The 6,000-nt window shown below is 52.3% G+C and overlaps 1 protein-coding gene across 4 annotated transcripts in view; it reads left to right on the top strand.

The window, feature by feature from the left end:
• The first annotated feature begins 812 nt into the window (after positions 1 to 812).
• TSNARE1 (t-SNARE domain containing 1) overlaps positions 813 to 6,000 on the top strand; it is a 461,286-nt gene continuing 456,098 nt past the window's right edge. For 2 of the 4 annotated variants that reach the window (XM_036400166.2, XM_036400142.2), the window contains exon 1: positions 815 to 837. The gene's annotated coding sequence lies outside the window, so the exon portion shown is untranslated. Of the gene's footprint in view, positions 838 to 6,000 lie in introns of all 4 variants that reach the window. The other 2 variants (XM_036400134.2, XM_036400149.2) reach the window with 2 other exon arrangements.

Genomic DNA, 6,000 nt, shown 5'->3' with positions numbered 1-6,000 from the left:
GGAGGGCATGGACCTGTCAAGGAATCACAGAATCACTAAGGTTGGAAAAGACCTGAAAGATCACTGGGTCCAACCATTCACCCAGTACTGCCAAACTCACCACTCAACCCTGTCCCCAAGGACCACATCTACACTTTATTTGAGCATTTCCAGGGAAAAGGTGAACCCACTACTTGCCCTTTAGAATGCTTGGCCAGCCTTCCAGTGAATAATTTTTCTTAATATCCAACTTGAATCTCCCCTGATACAACTTGAGGTCGTTTCCTTTTACGCTATCTCTGGTTATGTGGGAGAAGAGACGACTCCCCTCATAGTTACACCCTCCTGTCAGGGAGTTGTAGAGTGATGACGAGCCCCCTGAAACCCCTTTCTACAGAATAAACACCCCCTGCTCCCTCAGCCATTCCTGAGGAGGGGGAAGATGGGGAAGATAGGGAGGATGAGGAGGATGAGGAGGATGAGGAGGATGAGGAGGATGAGGAGGATGAGGAGGATGAGGAGGATGAGGAACAGGGAACATCCCCCGGAGCGGCGGCAGCCGGGGAGCGGCTACTGAGGGGCGGCTCCGGGCCGCGCCCTGAAGAGGGAGGTGCTCAGAGGTGGGCGGGGCCCCTCCGGCCGTCCCCTCCGCCGATTGGTTGCCGGGTGAATGGGACGGAGCGCCGCGTCGCAATGTACTCTGGGAGTCGTAGTCCAAAGAGTGCAGCGCGGCCGACAGCACCAGCGGGATGTGGACTACAACTATGGGGGGGAGGGAGTGACACGTGGTCGCGGTAGGCGGGGCCGAGGCGGTCACGTGATGTTTGGGTGCCGGCGGTGACGGGCGCGCGGCGGCAGGTGAGGGGCGCGCGGCGGTGCCGCTGAGGGGACAGGGGGGTGACACGGGCTGGGAACGTGGGACAGCGGTGACACTGGGGCTGTGTGAACGGGAACCGGGCTGGGCTGGCATTGGGGGCTTGTGTGATACGGGGACAGGTGTATGTGTGTGTGTGTGACATGCGGACAGGCATGGCCTGGCGCTGTGTGTGGGCGTGCGACATAAGGACAGCGCTGGCCTGGCACAGGTTGGGTGGGGCGGGTATGTACATGGGGATCGGGCCGGGCTGGCACTTTGCGGGTGTGTGACATGGGGACAGGCTGGCCTGGGTGTGTGCGGCACGGGCACAGGTGTGTGTCACTTGGGGGGAGGGCTGACCTGGCATAGGGCGTGTGTCACATGGTGACATGGGGACAGGGCATGGCACAGGGTGTGTGTGACATGGGGACAGGGCATGGCACGGGTGTGTGACATGGGGACAGGGCATGGCACAGGGGGTATGTGTGTGACATGGGGACAGGCTGGCCTGGGTGTGTGCGGCACGGGCACAGGTGTGTGTCACTTGGGGGGAGGGCTGACCTGGCATAGGGCGTGTGTCACATGGTGACATGGGGACAGGGCATGGCACAGGGTGTGTGTGACATGGGGACAGGGCATGGCACAGGGGGTACGTGTGTGACATGGGGACAGGCTGGCCTGGGTGTGTGCGGCACGGGCACAGGTGTGTGTGTGTGTGTGTGTGTGTGGCTTGGGAACTGGGCTGGCACAGGGGGGATGTGTGTGACATGGGGACAGGGCTGGCCTGGCACAGGGGGTGCATGACATGGTGACAGGGCTGGCCTGGCATAGTTTGGGGTGTCCATGTGACATGGGGACAGGGCTAGCACAGGTCGATGTGACATGGGGACAGGAGTGCCCTGGCACAGGGGGCAATATGTGACGGGGGACAGAGCTGGGCTGGCACAAGCTGGAGGGGTGTGTGACATGGGGATGAGGATGGCACAGAGGGATGTGACATGGGGACAGGAGTGCCCTGGTGCAGGGGGCAATGTGTGACAGGGGGACAGAGCTGGGCTGGCACAAGCTGGGGGGGTGTGTGACATGGGGATGGGGATGGCACAGAGGGATGTGACATGGGGACAGGAGTGCCCTGGTGCAGGGGGCAATGTGTGACAGGGGGACAGAGCTGGGCTGGCACAAGCTGGGGGGGTGTGTGACATGGGGATGGGGATGGCACAGAGGGATGTGACATGGGGACAGGAGTGCCCTGGTACAGGGGCAGTGTGTAACATGGGGAAGGAGCTGGACTGGCACAAGCTGTGGGTGGAAACTGGGGACTGTGGCTGCTGTTGCACAGCGTTTTTTGTGTGTAATGAGTGATTTGGGGACAGGGCTGTGAGCAGGGAGGGACACTTGTGAGGGTGCTGTGAACCACACCTGTGTCCCTTGTCACCAGTGACTGGGTGAGGATGGGATGTCCCTGCACCCAGTTTGCCACTGTCCCACAGCTGCTCAGGAAGAAACCCTGATTTATCAATTTCCAGCACAGTGACAATGTTGGGAACTGCTCCTGGCTTGTTACCTGCCAGGTTTTTGCTCAATTTTAACCTCACAGAGGGCATGATGTTTTTTATTTATCACTTTTTCCTCCTTCCAGGCTAATTCAGGAGCTTGAGGCAGTGGGATGGCTTTGGAAGTACAAGGAGAGGAAATAAAACCACTTTTAAATGTACAAAGCGCCGCTTTCTGCGGTGGCCCTAGGCTGACTGTAGAAACTTTTTTTTTTGGTTGCTTTTGTACTTGGAAAAGTGTTTGTGGTTTGAAGCTTTTAATAAAAGCTCCCCCGAGCTGTGGGGTACAATTAACCTCCGGCATCTGGCGCTGGAGTGGACTTTGCTGGGGAAACCTCGTGTTCCCATGGAAGTGCTCGGTGTCTTTGTGTGCATATCAAAAAGCAGAGGGTTTGGAGAGCTAAAAGCACGTTTCATTCTGCCACCAGCACGCTGAATATGCCCTGCAGAACCCTCTTCTTGTTAGCATTTGAAGTTGTCTGTGACATTTTGGAGCTTGAGGTGCATCCTTGTGTCTGGGAGTGCTGCAGGAACAAGGAGATGTTTGTTTGCAAACCCTTGCGTGGGGTGGCCGCTCCAAGTTTTGCTTTGTGCTTTATTCTGCACAGAGGATTTAGGATTCAGCAGACTGGATCTTAAATTTTTACTAGCTATGTGTGTGGAGTGGGAAGGATTGATTAAAATATGAGGGTTTACCCCCACCTTTTTTTTTTTTTTTGTTAGCAATAAGGTTTATGCTTTATTAAGCATTTATCCCTTTATCCAGGCTGTTTTTTTCCCTTTCCAGTGGGGCTGTGGACATACAGTGCTCAGTCCTGCCCTGCTGGGCTTTGCTGTGGTCCAGGTGTCCCTGTCCAGGTGTTTCTGGTCTTTAAATCACCACTGGCTCAGCCCAGATGCTGTCTGACCCCTTGACGCTCTCCTGCTCTGCTGTCTGCTCCAGCTGTGATGCCCTTTTCCATCTCATCTCCAGGCTGAGCTCTGGGTAGAGTTGTCTGGAGTGTTAATCATGGAATGGGTTGGGTTGGAAGGGACCTTAAACACCATCCAGTTCCACCCCCCTGCCATGGGCAGGGACACCTTCCTCTGTCCCAGGTTGCTCCAAACCCCATCCAACCTGGCCTTGGGCACTTCCAGGGATGGGGCAGCCACAGCTTCTCTGGGCAGTCTCTGCCAGGGCCTCCCCACTCTGTCAGTTATGAATTTCTTCCTAAAATCCAATCAAAATCTACCCTCATTTAGCTCAGTGATATTCCCCCTTCTCCTATCACCCCATGCCCTTCTGGAAAATCTCTCTTCTTTGTGTTGATGCAAATTCAGGTTTTTAAATCTCTGATGTGTCAGGGCATTGCTGTCTGACCCCTTGCTGCCCTCCTGCTCTGCCATCTTTGCCAGCTGCAACATCCTTTTCCCTCTCATCCTCAGTCTGGTTTCTGGACTTTTTCTAGGGTGTTAAATGTGCTGATTCCCACTTTCCAGTGGTCATCCATGCAACAAATCATCCTTCTTGTGCTTTCCAAGGCCTCCCACCTTAATAGTTTGCTTTTGTTTATTAATGCAACTAAAAATTAGCTTGGCCTTTAATGCAGCTTTGATGGATGTGGGGGAGGCTGATCAGTGCAGCCATGTGTCCTGCTTGATCTTCTGATTCAGATTCCATCCCTGTGTCCGCCTGTTATTGTGTCTAAAGCAAGAGTTACAGGGTGGTAAGGCAATGAACCAGGCTGCTCATAGAAGCTGTGGATGCCCAGTCCCTGAAAATATTCAAGGCTGGGTTGGATGAGACTTGGAGCAACCTGGGATAGTGGAAGGTGTCCCTGCCCATGGCAGGGGGTGGAACTGGCTGAACCTAAAGGTCCCTTCCAACCCAAAGTGTTTTGTGATTCTGTAAATTATTTAGTTGAGACTGGTTGAGTTTAGTTGGCCAAAGAGACTGGTAGAACAGGGATTTCAATATTACAATATTTTATTCCCATCCTCTCTTGTGCAAGCAGCCTCATTCATTTTCTCACAGCTCTCTTGATTTATTTGTTTATTTATTTATTTATTTATTTATTCAAAATATTTAAAACCTCTTATCATTTACTCCTCATCACACAACCCTCTGGTGTGACCAGGTTTCCCTTCCTGCTCTGGGTCTGGAGAATCTTTACCAGGAGTGGAGGAAAAATAAATACTCGGTGTCTTGATAAATTTGCACATTGATATTACAGCACTTAAAATGTAATTGAAAAGAAAAATAAAAGAGGGAAGCTGAAAATGAATGAGTCTGTGCTTCCCTTTCCTTATATATATATATATATATATATGTATATGTATTTCAAATGATATTTTGAATTGTTGGTTCTTCTAGGATTTCAGGAATATTTAAATACCAAGTGTGAAAGGGCAAATAATATCAAGATAAAAATAACACTTTCGATTCCCTGCCTGTACCATAAACACATTCTGCTCGATGAAAGTGGAATGAACTGTTAAAAACTTGTAATTTACTTTTCCCATCTTTATTATCCTACTGCCTACAGTTCACCTGCTTTGGGCAGTGGGATGAGCTGGGTGACTCTCACTTGGGTTTTTATGGACCTTCCAAGTGTTGTTGGTGCTTGAGAGGGCTGGAAATTGGTGAGACCTGAGGGTTTTAAGTGGGCAGGAGGAGCCTTTGTTTTATTTAGGGTTGGAGTTGTCATTGTCAGGGCAAAGGCTGATTGCGCTGGAAAGGACCTGTGTGTCCAGGTTTGGTCCCAGTGAGGGAGGAAGGATGGATGGATGGATGGATGGATGGATGGATGGATGGATGGATGGATGGATGGATGGATGGATGGATGGATGGATGGGTAGATGACTGAATCTTTGCACTCAGGGCATGGTTGGTCTTGTGTTTCCACCTCTGGTGTCTGGGCTGGGGGATGAACAGATTGAAGGCACTTCTGTGGAAAAGGACTTGGGGGTGCTGGTGGATGAGAGGCTGGACAGGACCCAGCCGCTGCATGTGGAGCTCGAAAATCCGAGCGTGTCCTGGGCTGCATCCAAAGCAGGATGGGCAGCAGCTGAGGGGGTTGTTCTGCCCCTCTCAGGTGAGACCCCACCTGCAGAGCACAGGAAGGACATGGAGCTGTTGGAGCAAGTCCAGAGGAGGCCACCAAGGGGTTCAGAGGGATGGAGCCCCTCTGCTCTGGAGCTGGGCTGGGAGAGCTGGGGTGTTCAGCCTGGAGAAGAGAAGGCTCCAGGGAGGGTATAAAGTCCCTTAAAGTCCCTAAAAGGGCTCCAAGAGAGCTGGAGAGGGACTTTGGACAAGGGCCTAGAGTGATACAACAGGGGAAAATGGCTTCCCACTGACAGAGAGCAGGTTTACATTCAATATTAGAAAGATATTCCTTATTGTGAAGGTGGGGAGGCGCTGGCACAGGTTTTCCAGAGAAGCTGTGGCTGCCCCATCCCTAGATGTGTTCAAGGCCAGTTTGGAAGGGGCATGGAGCAACCTGGGATAGTGGAAGCTGTCCCTGCCCATGGCAAGGGGGCTGGAACTGGATGATCTTTAATGTCCTTTCCAGCCCAAATCATTCCATGATTCCTGACCATTAGAATGTGTGTGTTTTCATATGACATAATCCC

The sequence above is a fragment of the Molothrus ater genome, chromosome 1 (assembly GCF_012460135.2).
Source record: "Molothrus ater isolate BHLD 08-10-18 breed brown headed cowbird chromosome 1, BPBGC_Mater_1.1, whole genome shotgun sequence".
Classification (NCBI taxonomy): domain Eukaryota; kingdom Metazoa; phylum Chordata; class Aves; order Passeriformes; family Icteridae; genus Molothrus; species Molothrus ater.
Note: the sequence above shows the minus strand (reverse complement) of the source record. Positions and strands in the feature narration are given on the sequence as shown.